We start from the raw sequence: 22,098 nt of genomic DNA, 5'->3' as shown, positions 1-22,098 counted from the left end.
CTTCCTAACCACTTCACCATCTTCATTCATTTTTTTCCTGAACACCCACTTAGTACCAATCACATTTTTATCAGCTGGTCTGGGGACAAGTGACCAAGTGTTGTTCTTCTCTATTTGATCAATCTCCTCATTCATAGCCTTTATCCAATTGTCATCCTTGAGAGCTTCCCTCACTGTCTTAGGTTCAATTGTGGAAATCAGACAAGCACTTTCTCTAATATTTCTTGTTGTTTGTACTCCAACATTCATGTCTCCAATCCTCTAATTTCCAAAGTGATTCAACTTTACATATCTAGGTATAACTGGTTCTAGTATAGAAGCCTCTACTTCTTCTTCTTTTTCTTCATCCACTAGTTTAGTAGTATCCTCCACACTATTTTGCTCAACATCATTTTGAACTTTTGGTTCAATGATTACTAGCTTTTGCTCATCTACTGCATCAGATTTGTCAGAATACTCATCAACTTTCACATTAACACTTTCTGCAATCTTCTTGGTTCTTTTGTTAAAGCACTTGAATGCTTTTCTCTTAGTTGAATAACCAAGGAAAGTTCCTTCATCACTTTTAGGATCAAACTTTCTAGTATAGTCATCTCTCTTTATGTAACACCTATTGCCAAAGACTTTGAAATAACTACCATTAGGAGTATGACCATACCATAATTCATAGGGAGTTTTGTCACTACCTTTCTTGACCAATATTTGATTCATTGTGTATATAACAATGTTGACTGCTTCTCTCCAAAACATTATAGGTGCATCTCCTTGTATCAACATTGTTCTTGTTGCTTCAACTATAGTCTGGTTCCTCCTTTTTGCAATCCCATTGTGTTGTGGTGTCCTTGGTGCAAATAGTTGTCTCTTGATTCCATTCTCATCACAGTATTTCACAAATTTAGCTAATGTGAATTCTCCACCCCGGCTAGATCTCAGGCACTTTAGGTTCTTACCAGTTTCTTTCTCCACTGAGGCTTTGAATGCCTTAAACTTGCTGATAGCATTAGACTTCTCCTTCATAAATGTAACCCACATCATTCTTGAATTATCATCATTAAATATCATGAAATATTTATTACCTTGAAAACTCCTAGTCCTCATAGGACCACATAAATCAATGTGCACCAAATCTAAAAATTTTTCAGAAGAGAATGATTTTATTTTGAAAGAGGAAGTAGTCATCTTACCCAATTGACACTCCTTGCAAATAACATTGTCTGATTTGACTAGTTGTGGCATACCTCTAACCATACTTGAGTTGTTGACCTTGACCAAATTATCAAAATTTACATGACAAAATCTTCTATGTCATAACCAATTGTCCTCAACTTTTGCAACCAAACAAATGTTAACATTAGTGTTCAGATGAAATAAGTTATGTTTTGTCTATTTACCAGTAGCAATCAATTCTCCTTTGCTTCCTAAAATCTTGCACACTCCATTCTTGAACTCAAGATGATAACCTTTATCATTTAGTTGACCAAGATTCAACAGGTTATGCTTCAATCCTTCAACCCAATACACATCATCAAAATTACTTTTTCCATTTAATAAAATTGAACCTTTACCTTTTACCAAGCATGGTGTATTGTTGTTGAATCTCACTACTCCACCATCAAATTCTTCAAGTGAGATGAACTTATTCTTCTCACCGATCATGTGGTGTGAGCAACCACTATCAATGACCAACTCATCACTATTGTCAATATGGGACACTAAAGCTTTCTTATCGTCAGAGAGATCTTCCTTAACTGCTACAAAAAAAATTCCTCCTTATCTTCATCCTTTGATTGCTCATTAGTAACAGCTTCATCTATTGCAACATAACATTGTTTCTTACCGTTTCCCTTAAATTTTTTGAACTTTTCCTTTTGATCACTATTAGGACAATTAACAACAATATGTCATATTTTGTTACATGAGAATCACTTAAGAGGAAGCTTTCCTTTGTACTTACTAATGCCTCTAGGAAGTTTCTTTGCTAATAAATCCTTAATTTCCATCAGGTTATGTTCACCATCCACTTCTTCATTACCACCGCCATGATGACTTGACCTATATTCATTCTTTTCTTTTCTTACCAGTGCATTAGATAATGATGCTTTGAAAGCAGATTCTACTTTAGGTACACTATTGTCAAAGTTATTCAATTCAAAAGCAGTAAGCCTGCCTATCAATGAATCAACTGTAACTTTATTTTTGTTGACTGACCTCAATTCTTGGATAGCAGATACTCTAATAGCATAAGAAGGCAATAAAGTTCTAAGAATTTTACTTACCATTGTGTTTTCTACTATGGTACCACCAACACTTTTGATTCCTCCAACTACTTCTTTTATTCTTTGTCTATACTAGGTGATGTTCTCACCTTCCATCATACTCATGTCATCAAACTTGCCTCTTAGGCTTTCTTCTTTAGATTTTTGCACATGCTCATCTCCACCATAAACCAACTTCAAATTTTCCCATAATTCATAAGCAGTTTCTAAACCATGAACATCAATATACTCAGAATCAAAAAGAGTACTTAAAATGGCTTCCAATGCTTGAATATTCTCTTGTTGTTCCTTGAGCTGATCTGTAGTTAGAGTACTGGTAGGAGGTGTGTACTGATTAACCACATGCTCCAAGAACTGTGGACCCATACCTGTGATGTAGCTCTTTATTATGTCACTCCAGATTCTATAGTTATCCTTTATGAACTTAGGAACCTCCCTCTTCATCATCTTGGATCTTTACCCCAAGCAGTTAAGCTTCTGCACAAAGAGGATCTAGTGCTTTGATACCATTTGTTATTATGAGGATCCAATTTTACTGAGAGGGGGGGAGGGGGTGAATCTATAATAAAACAAATCCGCAACTTTTCAGAAAACTGTATCGGTAACTACTCAAACAATCTGCTAAGCTGATTTAACAAACCATTCATTCAAGTGTTCATCATTATGCAAACAAAGTAAAGATATCAAATGCACAAATCAACACTGCATCCACCATATGAACACATATATTTTTCATGTGGAAACCCAACTGGGAAAACCACAATGGGAATTAGCACCCATAATATATTTGCATTCTTTCGGAATGTGCCCGGTTAAAGGCTTAGCCCGGTGAAGAGCTTACAATATGCCCGGTTAAGAGCAAACCCTGTTAGGAAACACCCGGTTAAGGGATTAGGAGCTCTACCCTGTTAGGAGTAACCTTGTTAGAGGATTTTGAACTCAAGTTAATGAACCACCTGGTGAAGGGATTTACAATGTAAGACCTATTAGGATCTACCTGGTTAAGGGATTTCAAACTATTGTAACTGTTAGGGAACAACAGAGAAATGATCTGATTAAAGCGCTTCCTTGCTTGCTAGTATAGATCCTTTTCAACACAACTCTGCTACACACATGCAGACATTTCAAACTAGTTCGACAACACCTTCTTCTCAAACTACCAACACAAAATCTCTTCTCCAACTATCCCTAAATACACTTTTCAGTTAGGGCGGCTACAAACCCTAATTACACCAACAAGATACAATAAATTTACATTTTGTGCGGTAAAACACTCTGCCAAAATACGTTATAGATCATTACAATAAATTTCTAGATGATTTCCGTCGTTGAATGATCACTGCACATCAATTTGATAAGCAATCAAACCCTTGTTACATTCTACTAAGCACTTAGTTGTTTCCCAAGAAATATGATCCTTGTACATGCTCAAATGCAATCTTATCATTACACATGAATTCTGACATGTCATCACTAAGTTATGATCATGATAAGATCCACCGCCAAACCTTAAATCATTACTTGTTAAAGATATTATACCGGTATTCATTCTTCTTCACATAGTTCATAACAACCAATTACAAATGTGCTTTTCGGTTCACCAAACTTGATGCAATTTCAATCACAGACTCATGCAAATGTTATGAACATATATTCTGAACCACAACACTTGAATCTTCTCCAATCGTCTGTACCAGTCACTTGATCATCGCTTAGTTCCTATTTACTGGTTGATAACAACTTAGTAGTTTTGTTGTCTAACTGATTCGACTATCAATTAGGCTATACCGGTTGGTCTAGATGGCCTAGATGACTAAACAAACATGGTTTCCATCAATGACAACAAAAATAAAGTCATCAAACATCCTATTACAATTATATCATCATCATCAAGCAAAAAATATCCTCATATCAACTTTTATTGGTCATCTTCTCATCTCATTATCATCTCCATCAGTTATGTCAACATTCTCTCCCTCTCGCTCTCCCTCCCCCTCTTAGGTCTCTCTCTCCCTCTATTTCACACCTCCCTCACCTTCTCTCTCTCTAGTCTATCCCTCTCTTTTCCTTCCCCATATCCCTCTCTCCCTCTCCCTCTCCCTCTCTTTCCTTTCCCCCCTCCCTCTCTCTCTCTCTCCCCCTTTCTTAGGTCACTCCCACCTCTCTCTCTCTCTCCAACTTGAAGGAGGAATATCTCTTTCCAACTTGCACAAGCTCAAGGAGGCCTCTGTGGTAGTCAAATCAAACTACCTAAACTTTCTTGTTGATTAAGATCATCTCCTCACTCTTGTTAAGATATACTTTGATGCCTTGAGAAGTAAAGAAGATGAGGCCATGTTCACAAGCTTACTTTTACCACATGGATATGTTGAAGATATGACACATAGGTTTGACAACAATTTTGATTCTTGGAACAACAGTCATATTTTCTTGTATTATCATGAGATAGCAACCATTTCACATGAAGATGATGGTATAGTATAGTATTCAAATATTGACACTCAGGGTTTAGGTGTTAAAGATGAATAATGTGTTGTAGATTCAAACCACAAACATTCTAATTATATATTAAACCTTGGAAGATGTGAAAGGATGCAAGTTTTGTATGATTGAAGGTTTGTTGTTGATAACAATGTTAAAATTCCATATTATGCTCATGAGTTGGGTCATTAGGGTTGATGAGACACCTTCGTTGGTGAGGTAATTGAAGGCTCAATTCAGATGTATGAGAGAAGAGATGTCATATACACTCCTTGGGGTAGAAAAGGATGATGTGGGCCACAATGATCTCAACTCAAATTGGAAGAAATCCCTCTATACTTTGGTTTCCTTGGATAGACACCAATATATCTAGTTCCCAAACCTGAGCTCTTAAAGAAAAACACTGATTTAATTATGATGGACAACGGTTCTCTAATCAGTATAGTCGACATCCCCAAGAAGGGAAATGTGACAACTCGTAGGGGGAGTTCTCAATATGGCACATTCTTTGTGATAGCAGCCTACAAAAATATCTATAAAGGCAAACTGGGGTGGTGCAAAACAAAGGTTGGTTTCCAGATGATGACTATTCATCCTATATTTACACATGATTTCATTCACCTTGTTGTAATGCAAGGACATATGATGAAGATTATAGAACTACATGGCTTACAATGTTTGTCACCATGTAGTATTTGTTTTTGTTTCATAGCAACATCATTCCTTGATCGTACTTGGACAAGATATACAATATATGAAGAAAACATCATGGAACATGTAGAAGACCATAGTAGTTCATGTTTGTATCATTGGGTTAGAGGTCTCACATTGGTGATTGATGGTTGTTTTATAATGTTTATTACAGAGAGTTCGATTTGGTCCTTTAGGATAGCAGCTGATTGGAGGATTTTGGAAGTCTAGGATCATCCAGCTTTGTTGGAGGTTGGTATAATGATGAGATTCCATCTTCTTTTGACATTAGGGATACTAGTTGCATTTCTTTGAGTGAGAATTTTAGTTTGACCAATGTTGTTCTAATTTGTACCAACAATATGTGGTGGATGGGTATGATTGATTATGTTACCTATGATGATGATGTTCTTCAAACCCACAAGAGTTTATTCCCATTTATATGGGCATTTCACTTTGGCACGCTTTTGGATGATGTTTATTTGAACACAGTGAATAGGGTTGATCACTGTTCTTGAGGTGTTACCCTTGAGACTTGGAAATTAAGTGTCGATGTCATCATTCTAGTCAGTGATAGCAGAGACATCCCTTGGTTGGTGGATTATAGAATCGTGCTAGTGGTTGATTTTCACTTTGATGTTATGTGGGGTAATGCTTGGGATTATGCTATATGGCAGGGTAGAGGATTTTTATGGTTTCCCAAGACCGTGATAGGCATTGAGGTTGTTGATGCAATCTTCTCTAGGATGCTTTGCCAGGAGATATTTCATGTCATCGATTCCAGTTTTCTTGGGTATTTTAGTATTTGTTTTGATGCTTTTTACCTTATGAGGTTCCTAGAGAGGGGAGAACGCCTCAATATGTAGTAGTTTTATAGGAGATCTACGGTTTGGACACTTTTTCAAACAGTGTCTTCATTAGTTGTGTCTATAGTAGGTGGTGGCGCAGATATCACAAGCTAACTTGGGACCATGGGAACGCATTCAGGATTTGGATTGGATTAGTATGGTATTTCTAAGGTTGAGTTGGAATTTTCTCAAGGACAAAGAAATTCAGAGAAGGGCTTGGAGAAGAGAAACCAGGGTTTTTTTATATCAGCAATCTAAGATGGTTGATTTCCTTTTTGATTCAGTTACCTACAGGTGTAAAAGATAACCCAAGGGTGGCTCTATAGGAAACTTCACACAAATGTTTCAATTGTGTTTAAAATTCAGAAAATTAGGAGAATTATTCCAGGGGTTTGAGAGAACAAATATCAGCATTATGATGAGGGCATAGAAAACTGCAAGATTTATCTTTCGCATTGAGCAACCTGATGCGACTGGAACTATCCCAAACAGCAGTGTGCAGGATTTCAATTTCTGAAGACCATTATCCCCTTCTTGAGAAGTTGTTTCTTCAAAAATATATTGATTCAATAGAGATCGCAGCACTGCCAATAAAGCTTCAATGTCTATGTATATCGGGGTGTCCAAAGGTGGAGGAGCTTCCGAGCTTTGCACGATTAACTTCTCTCAGGGTGTTTGAAGTTGAAGGTTGCAACTAAATTGAAAAAATTGAAGGTTTACAAAATTGCACATCACTCAAGCCCTAAATATTCCTCGCCTCTGCGGTGACACAAATGTCAGTACAGATGCTTGGTCGACCAACGCTACTGCAAATGCGCCTTCGGCTTCTACCACACCTTTAACACCTGCTGATACCAGTGACAGTAGCGGCATAGGCACAACTTCTTTGCAAATATTTTTGCCTCTTCTGGCTGTCTTTTTTCTTGGCGTGTTCAAATCATTTCCCTGAATCTTTCAACAGTGGCAGCAGCAAAAGATTTACAGCTTGTTTTCCATTTCTTTTTGTCATCAAAAGGCTTTGAGTTTTATAGAGGAGGTGTGAGTGTTCGAGAGGAGCGCTCGTCATGCAGTCGCGGAGGTGCTGGGGAGATGAGGCGGTGGCAGATCTGCCTCCTCCCAAAGATCCGTTTGGCAGGCATGCAGGACACTCTCCGCAATAGGTTTTTCACGGAGGAAAATGGGTTGATGCCCTAGTTTTTCCTGCTTGCAATGGCCGGGGAATCACATCTAAGTTTCCTTCCTTCGTGTATTTCAAAGGGTTTTTTCGCCAACATGGAAATCAGGGTAAAAATTTGAGAAATTGGCAGAAGAATGGCCAAATGCAGTTTCATCATGCTAGGGTTTTTGATAATAAGGCTCGGCTTGGCCTGCCGAGAGACTCTGCTAATTCACAGCCATTAAAAAAGAGCTCATAAGGTCAAGATCCAAATTTTGTTTTGCCCTCACAGCCTCCTTCGTCCCCGGTTTCGTTAATTGATGCTTTAGATGTTACTTTAGGAAAGAAGGCACATGATCTTCGAGCTTTGGCAGTTATTATCCAGGTTTGGGGTGACTCTCTTCCTTTGTCTAAGCTCCATTATAAAATACATGCACATTGGTATGGCACTTTATATTTCCATGTTCTCTCTGCAAGTTCATTCATTGTTATTTTTGATTCTACATCTGCTAGAGATAAGGCATTGTGTGTTCCATTTTTCTGGCTTGGAAAAAATCTAATCTTTGTAGAAACTTGGAAGCCCTTTCTCGCTTCCTCTAGGGTTGGTCCAAAACAAGTCCCCACCTAGTTTAAACTTCCTTTGTTGCCATCAGAATTTGTTGAATCTGATATTTTAATTAAGATCGGGGATTCTTTTGGCGAATTTTTGTTGTCTCATTCGGCATTTGAGGATGTGGTAGTGATGGTAAAAATTTGTTTTTTAATTTCACCTAAACTTTCTCCGTCGAAGTTTTATAATATTTGGTCTCCTTTTCGTCTTTGGCGTCAAAATTTGTTAAAAGATTCTAGGAATTTTGGCTGTTCTTCAGTGACTATGGACTCTCCTCTGTTTTTTCACATGAAAACCATACAATTTGGCTCAAGTGTTATTGATTCCTCTATTGATAGGGATGTGGAGTTGTTTGTTTGGAGTAAGAACCATTTAGATATATCTGCTGCTAATTTACCTCCCCCTAAAAAGGCTACGTTCATGCCTAAAGCTTCGGCAGAGGCTTCTCTGCGTTCTATTCCTCCCCCGAGGACTGGGTGTGTGAAGGGTTCTTTTTTGAATAATTCTAATGTTGCTAATGATGCTTTACCTATGGGAAAGTCTTCTACTAAGCTTGGGAAAGTTTTAGGGTCTGAGATACAATTTCCTCAAGCGCTGAATACCTCAGAACATCTTGGGGATGTTGATGCTATCCCAGATGAGCAACTTATTGCTTAGGTGCAAGATATTGCTAATACAAATAAGGTCTCTCTCAATTCTGATCTTGCCAATAAAGTGATCTCTTCAATCTTAGTTGATTTGGGTACTTTGGAAAATGATCTGGCTGCTTTTCCCACTACAAACTCCTTTGATGTTCTTAATCTAGATAAAGCCATAGTGACATCAGATCTTGGGCCATCTTCGGCTCACATTCTTCTGGATAAGGTAGAGGGTCAGCTAGCTTCGACTCTAGAGAATAGATTTCCTCCAGACACTTCTTTGGGCAATTCTGGTCTTCCTATAGTACAAACCCCTCTTTCTCCCACATTGTCAACTCCTGGGAAAAGAGGTCGTAAACCCAAATCTGTTAAAACTAATCTTGAAATTGATGTGGGAATTTAGTCAACTCTTCTTTCCTCTTTGGAAACTTCCAAAAAGAAGAGATCCAAAAAACCCTTTAGTCCACCAGTCACAAGAGGCTTGGTGACTAAGCGTAGTCTTCACAAGACCTTTTTGGCAAGTAAGGTTTCTCCGGTTTCTTTGGAAATCTCGAGGGGAGCAGATGCCTCCCCTCAAGGCCAATGATGATTTTATCCTAGAATGTTAGGGGCTTAAATGCTCCTAACAAGCGACGTTTGATTAAGTTACAATTGGACTTAATGAAGTGTGATGTGTTCATTATTCAAGAAACTAAGTTAAATCTCTCTTCGGCTGATAGGTTATTCTCTTCTTGGAAAGCATGGAATTTTTGTGCTTCTCCCTCTTCTGGTGCTTCTGGGGGTCTTGCGTTTCTTTGGAAAGATTCTAGTGTTCATTTCTCATTAATTGCTTCTTCATCCAACTGGATGCTTGGTCTGGTCAAAAGTAGGATATCTAACTTAAAATTTTGGATCTTTAATGTTTATGGGCTGTCTGGGGTTTTAGAAAAAAAAAACCTTTGGGAATTTTTGGCTTCCCTTGTTGCCCCGCTGCGCAATGTTTTTCTAATTTTTAGGGGGGATTTTAATGCAATTACTAGTTTGAATGAAAAGGCTGGGGGAATCATCCCTAACAAGCATTCTATGTCAGATTTTTGCTTCTTCATTCACTCTCTAAATTTGGTTGATTGTAAACCACTTAATGGGACATTTACATGGACCAACATGCATAGGGACTTTTGCCAAATTGCTGAGAGATTGGATCATTTTCTGGTTTCAAAAAATTGGTTCAGTTTGGCACAAGACTTTGTTTCCTCAATTCTCCCCTTTACGGGCTCTGATCATCTTCCTATTCAGTTTACTATTTTTGAGGACAGGGCTCCTCGGAAGTTACCCTTAAGTTTGAGCCAATGTGGTTTCGGGATCAATTTTTCCTACCTTCATTAAAGCAATGGTGTTGTTCTACTCCATTCTTTACTGGATCCCAGATGTTTTAGCTTGTTAAGAAGATGGGTTTCTTAAAACATAAGATTAAGGTGTGGAATGTATCGCATTTCAAGAACATTTTCGGGGAAAAGGCTAGAATCCAGGAAGAAATTGAACAAATTAATAAGACCATTATGGCTTTAGGAATGTCCTCTGTTTTGTATGAAAGGTTGAAGTTGTTGAACTTTCAACTTTCTGAGACTTTGGCTAGGGAAGAATCTTATTGGAGGCAGAAGTCTAGAGATCTTTGGCTTTCCGATGGGGATAGAAATACTAAGTTTTTCCATTCCTCGACCAAGCTCAAGAGGTAACGTAATCGAATTTCCTACATTACTGACTCTAATGGAAACAATTTGGTTGACGAGGAAGAGATTGCTTTCGAAGCTGTTAGGTTCTTTAAGTCACTTCTTACAACGGACCCAGTTGCGTTAGATAATGAGATTATGCAATCGATCCCCTCTTTAGTTTCTCAAGAAGATAATAAGAAGCTTATGTCTCCCTTTACTCTAGCTGAACTAAAAGAGATAGTCTTCTCCATCCATCCGGAGAAGGCCTTGGATCCGGATAGGTTTACGACACTATTCTTTCAAAAGTGTTGGGAGTTTATAGGGAATGACATATTGCTAGCCTTGGAGGAATCTAGAAGAAATAGGTCTATTCTTAGAGAGCTTAATAATACTCTTATTGCTATCATTTTGAAGGTGGACAATCCTTCTTCGTTCTTGGATTTTCGTCCGATTGCCTTGTGTACTACTTTATATAAAATCTTAATAAGGCAATTTTAGTTAGGCTATCTAGTCTCCTCCCTCAGATTGTCTCCCTAGAACAGGGAGGATTTGTTCCTGGTTGGGAAACATCTGAAGGTGCAATTGTAGCTCATGAAGTTCTGCACTCCATTTCTCAACAAAAGGTTCCGGCTATGATACTTAAGCTGGACATGCTAAAGGCCTATGATCGGGTCAATTGGCAGGCTCTCAGGGTTGTTTTATAACTATGGCATAGAAATTAGGATTCATCAAAAGATAAGTAGATCAAATCAAAACATTAAACATGATAGCTCAATCATAAGAAAACTCATTGAAATGAACCTAATTCTAAAGCACATTCAATAGAGCTATGAAAACGAAGCATTCAAAAGAAAACATTATGCAAACCAGATGTAAGATTGAATACTCCTTCCATGCGGCTCCATTGTTGTTCTTTTCTCTTCAATAGGTTTGTGGATCTCACCTACAAGTGCATACACAATTGAAAGCAAAAAGCTCAAGAGTACTAGAAACGAAAGTTCGGTAGTTTGATAGAAATTCGGACTAGGTTTGATTGAAAATCATCCAATTTATAGAAGAATTGGATAAAAGAGAAAATTAGCATGAAAGAGATTTGAATAGAAATTCAAATCAATAATAGCAAAGTTATGACATATTGCTATGCAAAGAGGCTTATGACAGATTTTATGACAAATTGCTATGCAAGACAAATTCTATGACAAATTGCTATGTCAAGACAAATTCTATGACAAATTGCTATGTCAAGAGTATGACGCATGAAGCACAAAAATAGGGAGCACTAAAGACAATTTAATTAGGTGGAATTGCAATTAGGAAATTAGAAAATAGGTGGAAATTAGAAATTAGGAAATAATGAAAATTAGAAATTAGGAAATTAGAAAATGAGAAAATTAGGTAAATTAATTAATAATCTTTCATTTATTAATTAATTCACAAGAGGAAGAATAATTAGCCAATTAAATAAAGATTTAATTGTAACTTAGGCTTAATAAATAATTTAGTAACATTAGAAGAAGAAATGACAAATTAGGTTAAATGAATAAATCATAAAACCTTAGAAGACAAATTAGAAATGCGAAAATGACAATTAGGTCTTGATTGAAGATAATTAATGTCATGATTTTGAATTGATAAATGACCAGTGTGACAAAATGATTTAATTGAGAAAATGCGCCAATTGACGAGGAACAATGGCAAATTGATCCAAATCGACACAATTGAGACAGATAACGATCGATAACAAATCGGTCGCAAAATGACAAGATTGACAAAAGGACAAGAATCGATGACAAAATAGATTGCAAGACGACAAGATTGAAAATGACCACGATCAATGACAAATTGATCGCAAAATGACAAGATTGATAATGATAAAGATTGATGACAAGATTGAAGGATTGATGATAAATCGACAAGATTGATAAGAGGACAACGATCGATGACAAATCGATCTCAAGATTGACAGGATTGAAGGATTGATGACAAATGAATACACACATTGATGCAACAAGATAAGTTCGATCAAAATCATGATTGGATAATGTTGTCGACAAGACCAAATTTGAGGACGAGATGATTGAAGAATGTAGAAGAATGACTCGATGTTCACAAATGATAAAGACCAAATGCGTGACATAGGAGAAATGTTAATGCGACGCAAAAACCTAAAATGAGGCAATGCGTAAATGTTAAAGTATGACTTCGCAAGCGTTGACCATTTTTGGGTGTCTACATTTTGCCCCTCTTTGAGACAATGCGATTTTAAGCATTGTTTCAAAGAACAATAATGAAAATGCCCCAGACAATAATAATGACATATGTATCAAAAGATAAGTAGATCAAATCAAAACATTAAACATGATAGCTCAATCATAAGAAAACTCATTGAAATGAACCTAATTCTAAAGCACATTCAATAGAGGTATGAAAACGAAGCATTCAAAAGAAAACATTATGCAAACCAGATGTAAGATTGAATACTCCTTCCATGCGGCTCCATTGTTGTTCTTTCCTCTTCAATAGGTTTGTGGATCTCACCTACAAGTGCATACACAATTGAAAGCAAAAAGCTCAAGAGTACTAGAAACGAAAGTTCGATAGTTTGATAGAAATTCGGACCAGGTTTGATTGAAAATCATCCAATTTATAGAAGAATTGGATAAAAGAGCAAATTAGCATGAAAGAGATTTGAATAGAAATTCAAATCAATAATAGCAAAGTTATGACATATTGCTATGCAAAGAGGCTTATGACAGATTTTATGACAAATTGCTATGCAAGACAAATTCTATGACAAATTGCTATGTCAAGACAAATTCTATGACAAATTGCTATGTCAAGAGTATGACACATGAAGCACAAAAATAGGGAGCACTAAAGACAATTTAATTAGGTGGAATTGCAATTAGGAAATTAGAAAATAGGTGGAAATTAGAAATTAGGAAATAATGAAAATTAGAAATTAGGAAATTAGAAAATGAGAAAATTAGGTAAATTAATTAATAATCTTTCATTTATTAATTAATTCACAAGAGGAAGAATAATTAGCCAATTAAATAAAGATTTAATTGTAACTTAGGATTAATAAATAATTTAGTAACCCTAGAAGAAGAAATGACAAATTAGGTTAAATGAATAAATCATAAAACCTTAGAAGACAAATTAGAAATGCGAAAATGACAATTAGGTCTTGATTGAAGATAATTAATGTCATGATTTTGAATTGATAAATGACCAGTGTGACAAAATGATTTAATTGAGAAAATGCACCAATTGATGAGGAACAATGGCAAATTGATCCAAATCGACACAATTGAGACAGATAACGATCGATGACAAATCGGTCGCAAAATGACAAGATTGACAAAAGGACAAGAATCGATGACAAAATAGATTGTAAGACAACAAGATTGAAAATGACCATGATCAATGACAAATTGATCGCAAAATGACAAGATTGATAATGATAAAGATTGATGACAAGATTGAAGGATTGATGATAAATCGACAAGATTGATAAGAGGACAACGATCGATGACAAATCGATCTCAAGATTGACAGGATTGAAGGATTGATGACAAATGAATACACACATTGATGCAACAAGATAAGTTCGATCAAAATCATGATTGGATAATGTTGTCGACAAGACCAAATTTGAGGACGAGATGATTGAAGAATGTAGAAGAATGACTCGATGTTCACAAATGATAAAGACCAAATGCGTGACATAGGAGAAATGTTAATGCGACGCAAAAACCTAAAATGAGGCAATGCGTAAATGTTAAAGTATGACTTCGCAAGCGTTGACCATTTTTGGGTGTCTACATTTTGCCCCTCTTTGAGACAATGCGATTTTAAGCGTTGTTTCAAAGAACAATAATGAAAATGCCCCAGACAATAATAATGACATATGTATGCCCCCTCGAGGAATTGGCCGGAAACATGCGGAAAAGAGGCCAATTGATCGATAAAAAAAAAAATGATAGGATCGAATGGACTGAAAATCAGATATCAGATGCATGAAGGACAAGCAATTTAAGGTGCACAAGACCGCGACCAACATAAGATGGAGAGGACGCACATCCATCTATGCAATGACAAAGAGCTATAAATGAGACCAAGAGGGTGAAAATTGCTTATTTCCAATGGCGGATCACCTTGGAGAACATGTACGCACATTCAGACGACCGGACGATGCAGGAGCAGCGGTATGTATCTCGAAAACCCATGTTTTGGATTTCATGAATTTTGAGGGCTTACGGGACATTGTGGGGATGAAGAGGACAGAGGGAGCACCCCGTGATAGAGGCACGTACTCCTTATGACAGAGAGTGGACATATGTAGTTTGACATGTTGTAGTCAGCCTGCGGGCCATACTTAGGACAGACAGTCCGATTTTGTACTCCAACATTATTATGATATGTGATATGATATGCATCGATATGATGGATGCAATATGTTATGATTTGTAGTTATTTTGCTATGTATGGATGACTTATGTACTTGTTTATGAACATGTATGGATGCATTTTTATGTATTTTTGATGTATTTATGAAATAAAATGGATAAAATGCTTGATGTAATATGTGATGGAATGCAAATGTACTAACCAAATGAATGCAGGATGTAGCATATGTGCGTGGATATCGGAGCACTAGACCGAACTGACTATCCGACCGGACGGAAGAAGTGTTAGTAAGAAGAAATGAGATAGAAGACAGTGAGAGATGATGAAAACTTGCTTTCAGTAATGCACTTTGTAGGTGAGAACCTTTATTTTTATTTAGCAAAATGGATGCGTAGCATCATGGCATTGAAGGCCATGGCTGAAATGCAACCCGATTTGCGAAAGACAGACACAACATAGACAAACGACAATCACAATCAAAGAAAGAGACCATGAGCCATCCCGGTCAATCTAAATCACTCAGTGACATCATCGAGCAACATAGGAACATGATCGAAGCCAAAGATAAATCAATTAAAAAGATAAGATGCACAAATTCAAGCAAATCAAACAAACATCTTGATCTTCATTGTCAAAAGTTGAACGTGCTGATAGGACGATCATGCTGTCTGGTTTCAGGAAATGAGGTACCCCGTCTAAGACAGGACACAGTCTGGTTTCGAGTATACCACACCCTGTATAAGACCCATGATAATGTGACAAGGACAAATGATTTGTAATGTTGATATTCGATTGTATGACAATTGTGATCAGTTTGAACGTTTGATTTTGATTGAAAAGTTCATCTGGTAATGCATGATTTCATTAAAGCACAGTGTTTGATTGATTGCAAGTGTCGTTGGATGAATGCTCAGTGATCTGTCGATGCACAAAAGGGATAATTATTGCAAAAATGCATGTTTTTGTGTTTGTTTTCGATTTTTTACAATTTTTTTGTGTTCATTTTTTCAGGACCTTATATGATTTTTATGGATTTTTTCAGGACATTTTTGAAATTTTTAGGATTTTTTCATGACATTTTTCAATTTTTATGACTTTTTTCATGACATTTTTCAATTTTTATGAGATTTTTTCAGGACTTTTTTCAATTTTTAAGACTTTTTTTCAGGACTTTTTTCAATTTTTAAGACTTTTTCAGGACTTTTTCCAATTTTTATGAGATTTTTTTAGGACTTTTTTCAATTTTTAAGACTTTTTTTCAGGACTTTTTTCAATTTTTAAGACTTTTTTAGAGATTTTGCCCCCAGTGTCTAGCAAGGAAAGGAATATGACAGGTGAATAAATAGGCTTGCTGAAGTGATGGTGGATAGAGGGAAGACAAAGGCCTTTTATTATGGAGACAATACGGATGCAATTTCCAAGGGCTATTGCATGATGGGACAAGAGACTGGATATGATAATGTAAAGCAGTGACATGGCATGGGGGACATGTCAAGAGGTGTTTGAAAAATATGTTTTGCATTTCACGTCCTTATGTTAGATCAAGATCAAGGAATGAAAAAGAATGTATGGATAGTGATAAGATATGGATAGGATAAGAAAGACCAAGAATGGATAAGGGACATGGATTGAAGGTCAGGATTGGCTAAGGGACAGTGGCAGAAAGTTGCAATAAGCCAGGGAATGAAAGGTTGAAATAAGAAAATGGGCAAATGACCAAAAGCTATGATAGACTAAAAGCTGCAAACAAGATACATGATGCTCATAACGATCCTTAGCCTTGTCAAGATCAAAAGGTGGAAAGGGAAACTGGACATGAGGGACAATAGGATATGAAGGGTAATGACATGGTATGATAGGATAATGAAGGGCAATAGGATATGAAGGAAGAGATCTGCCCCCAAGTGTGGCATGCAAGAAGTGCATAAATTACGCATGACACCTGTTTGCCAGGTTTTCATCATGGTACTTGCCCAAGGCGCCTGTTTGCCAGGTTTTCACCAGTGGACGAATTATTTTTCTTTATTTTTTTTTCTTTTGTCTTCTTTTTTTTCACTTTTTTTTTCTTTTTTTGTATTTTGACTTTTTTAGAAGAAGATGGACACATGATAGGGGATGGAAGAAGGACTCAAGCGTATTTTTATTTGGATAGTAGCCTTGAAAAGAATGGACCATGACCTTTTAAAAGTATGCTCAAAGACGTTGGTAGGATAAAGACATGGAAAATGAGATGACACTAAGGCCAGGATTTACGCAAAGGATTGGATCAAAGGGATGGAAGGATGGAAAATATGCATTGGATAATGGATAGGGTATTGGAAGAATTGGGCTTGAGTGGATGAAAATGAAGGCAAGATCAACATTGGCACACACCTTGAGGGGTGATGGATGGATGGAGGAAAGATGTATTTTGGATATTGAGATTTTGACGGAAGAAAGGCTTGGGATTTTGGGACGTAAGGGCCCAAAATAGATGAAGAAGGTGATGGAGGAATAGACTTGGATGATTTGGATGGAGGAATAGCAATTTTGGATGCCAAGTTGGATGTTTCTTTTTGTACTTCAAGGAGCTTCTTAGGGATCCACATGGTTTTTGATTTTTCATGCTTTTGTGGTTCCTTGGAGTGCATTGCTTGCACAAGGGATTTAGGAACCCAAATATATTTTGACTTTGCTTTATTTTGCTCAGTGGGCCTTTGTGGCCTTTTGGATATTTCTTTTTCTTTATAGATCATATTGTTCTTTGTTTTGACATGTCGATTATATTGGACATGTTGATCCTTGAATACGTGTGGATTGCTAGACTTATGACTTTTATGCTTGTACTTGGCATCCAAATTGCTTGGAGGAGGAAATGAATGTCGGTGTGGATAGGAATGATATGGAGTCATGTGGGATGGATGAAATTTACTCAAGGATGTGTGCCTTTGCTGACCTTGCATAGAGGACGAAGGGATATAGGGACCTAGAATGGATGGAAGCAATGATGGGGAAGGTAGACATTTGGATTTTGACTTTGAAGGGATACCAACGCCTTGAGTGTGAGCTCTGTAGCCATGACCATTAGTATATTCTTTGATATGGAGAGATTCTTGCTTATGAAGGTCTACTCCTTTGCCTTTATCAATATTTTGACTAATAGGATACTCTTTTCTTTGGGAAGAAGACACGAGTCCATTATGAGGTGGATATGATATGAGAGAAATAGTGAGATCTTGAAGTGGATCGGATTGCACCAAAGTGGAAGAACCCATTGTTAATGTCAGGGGTTCATGAACATCTTGCACTGACACGTTAGAATCATGAGGGGAATTAGGATCATGAGGGGGACTAGGATTGTGTAGTAGACATGGCTCAATGACAGGCTCTTCAAGAGATGGAATGGGAGAAATAATGGGATCCTCAAAAGAAATGGGATCTTGGGGTGGACACGAAGGATTAGGACATGGAGATGGAGGAACAAGTGGATCTTGTGGAGGATCTGAAGGAATAATTTGATCTTGACAAGGAGGAAGATCATTGGATTCCTCTTTAAAGGTGCTTTGCTCTTGACTTTCAATAGGATCATCAGAAAGGATGGAAGGGATATTTGGAATGTCAATGGGATTTGAAAGGACATTTTGTTCTTGGAATGGAAGGGGATTGTTTGGGATTGGATGAACTAGAATATCTTGATCTTGCTCGAGGAATGGAGTGTCAATAGTACTTTGGATAGGATGGACAAGAATAGGGGAATCATCATGAGTGTCTGGGGAAATGAGATCTTGGTCAACAATTGGATGGGATGATAAGTTTTCAGGATCTTGATCTTGATCTGTTTCAAGACACATTTCTTCATGCTCTAAAATATCCTCTTGACATGAGGTTGGACTTTGGATATGCATGGAGGATTCTGACAAGGAATCAATGTTTTGGCATGAAGGAAATGCACTTTGAAAATTTGTGATGGATTTTGGCAAGGAATCAATTCTTGAACATGAGGAAGAGGGACTTCGAAGGGGGTCCTCTAAAATAGGTAATGGCAATAAAGTGCATGGTGGCATTGGGTCTTGTATTTCTGAAACATGACAAGGATGTGCATCATGAATTGGATTATCGTGGAAATCAATTATGGATAGCTCTTGGATAATTGCATCCTTGGGTGTATTGTTTGATGAGGACAATATGGAAGGTTCTTGTGAAAATTTTAAAGGTGTAGGGATAGATGCCACTGGAGAGTCAATTTGCTTGTGAGGGGATGAGGCATTGCTAGACATAATTGTATTATTTTTATCTTCCTCAAAAGACTCACTTAGTCGTTTCCTTAAGAGCATTGCAATAAGGCCACCTTTCTTTCGAGGTTTTGACATAGTTGGACTTGGAATTTGAACTTGTTTTTGATTTGATGTCATGTTTTGATTTCGAACTAGATGTTGATCATTTTGGTTTGACATGTTCAAAATTCGGCTTGGTGCATGTTGCAAGTTTTGTTTTTGAATTGGTGATTGTGGTTGTTGACATTGATATTCCACCATTGGTTGAACCATTTGTTGACATTGTATAGTTGGTTGGAGATATTGTTGAAATTGAACCATTGGTTGTGTTGGTTGCATATGTTGAACAATTGGTTGTGTCATTGGTTGTGATGGTTGAAAATATGATTGATAGTAAACACCTTGTTCTTGTTGTGGAGGCACATAATGTTGAAATTGATGTTGTCTCCTTTCTTGTAATTGTTTCATCATCTCTATTTGGGAGAGGAGAGCTGGTATGTTTGATCGTTCAAGAAGAGATCTTACATTAATTGGCTCAAAATTTGGATTTTGACCTGGAAATTTTTGAAACATTTTGGACATTTGAGATCTTATCTTCTCACTGTTTATCACTTTTTGCTCCAATATCTCCTTTTCTTGAGCTAGTTTCTCCTCTAGTTTTTGTATTTGGACATTTAAATCATCATGATAAGTTTGACCGATATTGCCTTGTTGTTGGGTTGGATATAATTGTGATTGCCTTGGATTAAAATTTGATTGCATTGTCGGTTGATATGTCAAACTTTGTTGCATCATTGGTGCTTGGAACCTTGTTTCAATAGACATGTCACTTATGCAAATGCAATATTTTTGGAATTTTTCAAGGATAATGTATGATATGCAATTAAATGCAACCTAAATAAATGAAAATGCAACCTATGTTTTTGGTGTTTTTGAAGATTTTGACAAACTTTTGGAATGCAAATCTAAGAGAGACCCTTAGGATATTGGAATGATGTATAGACCTCAAAGGACAAAAGGACTTAAATGGCAAAGGACAAGATGACAATGTCTCCCCTATATGCTTGGATACTAAGCTAGGTTTGATGAAATGATATTGATGACAAAAGGACAAAAGTTTGATAATGTCTAGACTTCCCAACAATGACTTAGGGTTTATCAAAGATTTGGATTACTCAAGTATGACAAGATCTAGGTTTGACACTATATGCAAAAGGATAATTAATATGCAAATGATCTTAATATGATATGACAATGACTTAGGCTTAATGAAGAGACTTGGGATATGCAAATGCAAATGTATGACAATGGTATGACTTTAATGCAAGAGGACATATGCAAGTGGGTGACTCTTATTGATATGCAAAAGAGTATAACTTAGATGAAACCTAACCTTGATACTTGACAATGACTTTGCTAAATGCAAACTAGGATGAACCTAAATGTAAGTGACATAAATGTTGAGACAAGTTTTGGAACAATGTTTGATAACCATGGTTTAGGAAGATGATCTTTGAATCTTGTTGAATGTTTGTTGGATGAATATCTTTGGTGTTTAAATCTTATGTTTGATCAATGTGTTTTGCTTTTGAAATGGTATTCAACTTTTGACAATCAAAGAATACAAGATGTTACAACTTAGACTCAAGGCAATCATGCTCATTTCCACATTCCCTAGGGTAGGCAAAGACATTAGGTACTTGAGAGGTAGACTCATTATGGGATTCAAGGAGAATACATAGATGCTTGACCCCACGGGCTCCCCTCCACGGCACTCACTTCTCAGGGCAGCCAAGCATCAGTCCCCATGGAATCTCCCCATGGCGAACTTAGTATCTCTTCCAAGTATCCGAATTTGTCCTTCTCAAGCAACTAGAAGGGTTTTTGGCCTCTAAAAACAAGGTATGTAGTAAGGATTTCTGTTAAGCATTACTCCTTGATGTCATGCAAGCATGATTGAGACATTAAGCCCATCAAGATACCAAACAAATGTAGTCGCGCAAGCGCGATTTAGACCAAGAGGCCCTACTTAGATGTTGATATGAGAAAGAGTTTCAAGGGGCATCACTTCCCAAGTAACTACAATTCCCACGTAACACTTCCTTCAAAGCTTTCGCCCATCAGGTATTTTTTTATAGTGAGTTAGAATGCCAAGGAATTCTAGCCGTACTCACTTTGGGTCGTTCCCTTCTCATGATTATCACTTGCTTGCTAAAGCAAAGTGGTCGGGAAGGCAGGCCCTCTAAGGGTGACAAACAATCAACAACACAAGTATGGTACTGAAGATCTGGATTTCTGATCACCCTAAGAAGGATGAGAGCATACTCTCCTACTCCAATGTCATACTTAACAATCACAGCAAACAAATGTTCATTCCCACCTATTTATAAATCACTAAGTGCCTACTTAGAAAACTCAAACACACAATTTGGTTGTTTCTCCAAGGCAACCTGCAAAACACATGTCAGAAGTTTGATTTGTAGTCTTTGACCATCGAATCTGCATAACACATGTTAGTAGTTTGATTTTTAGTCTTTGTCATGCGTACACCAAGATCCTGCACCAACAATTAGTACCAAAATCCAAAACACAGATGATCTGATTTATGAAAACTATCAAAATTTCAGTCCACTTCGAGAAGGCATAACTTTCTCATCCTAGCTCTGAATTACAAACCGTTTGATGCGTTGGAAAGGTATTCAAATAATCTAGAACCAAATTTTGGAAACATCAATGATACGGGCACCATATTTGTCCAAAAATGCACCGAAGACCCTCAAAATTGCAATTTACTAAAACATATAAAATTTTTCAAGTAAAAACTGCATTTTTCACCTCTGTTCTGGACTTTACACAGGCGCAGAAGTCATGACACAGGCACAAGATGTCTAACACAAGCGCAGAAGTCTTCAACACAAGCGCAAGATGCTTCAACACAGGCGCAGAATGCTTCACACAGGCACAGGATGTGTCCAGAATGCACTGCACGGCTCTGTTTTTGAGTTTTTGACCTGCAAATAAACTTAGAAGCACTCAAAAACA

Source organism: Cryptomeria japonica, chromosome 8 (assembly GCF_030272615.1).
Source record: "Cryptomeria japonica chromosome 8, Sugi_1.0, whole genome shotgun sequence".
Classification (NCBI taxonomy): Eukaryota; Viridiplantae; Streptophyta; class Pinopsida; order Cupressales; family Cupressaceae; genus Cryptomeria; species Cryptomeria japonica.
The sequence above is the reverse complement of the archived record's forward strand: the minus strand, read 5'-3'. Positions refer to the sequence as shown.